The sequence below is a fragment of the Hyposmocoma kahamanoa genome, unplaced genomic scaffold, assembly GCF_003589595.1.
Source record: "Hyposmocoma kahamanoa isolate Upper Pololo Valley unplaced genomic scaffold, ASM358959v1 245, whole genome shotgun sequence".
In the NCBI taxonomy this organism is placed as follows: Eukaryota; Metazoa; Arthropoda; class Insecta; order Lepidoptera; family Cosmopterigidae; genus Hyposmocoma; species Hyposmocoma kahamanoa.
Genome location: NW_020653762.1, coordinates 1449659 through 1450133, shown reverse-complemented (window position 1 = coordinate 1450133; position 475 = coordinate 1449659).

The following is a 475-nucleotide window of genomic DNA, read 5'->3' as shown; positions in this document are numbered from 1 at the left end:
GTACACAACATTTACTTAAATCAAAAATAAATAAATCGACAATAAAATTGAATAATGAAACAAATATGTCAAATGGCTTCCTAAACAAGCTTCACAGGGCTTGGAGTACCGAGTGCATGGCATGGCTCTCTCTGATAGCCTGCCTTTACCCGTAATAGTTACGATTGTACGCATCTAAGAGTGATTGTATTGCGTTGTGTATTTGCTCATCAACACTTTATTTTTTGTTCCTTTGTAAACTTTGCTAAGACGACCACAGAAATAAATTTGATCAATGTCATATATCACAGGCTATTCTTTGTAGTCATGTTTAATAGGCGTAATAATTAAATTATATGCCATAGGCCTCCATCAAGCTTAACGTATTATTAATGACGATCTCGATGGCTCGCCGGTGTGTACTGTGGGCACTGGATGAAGAGGTCTCGGGTTCGATTCCCGGAAGGATCAACTTGGGAAATGAACTTTTCAAAAT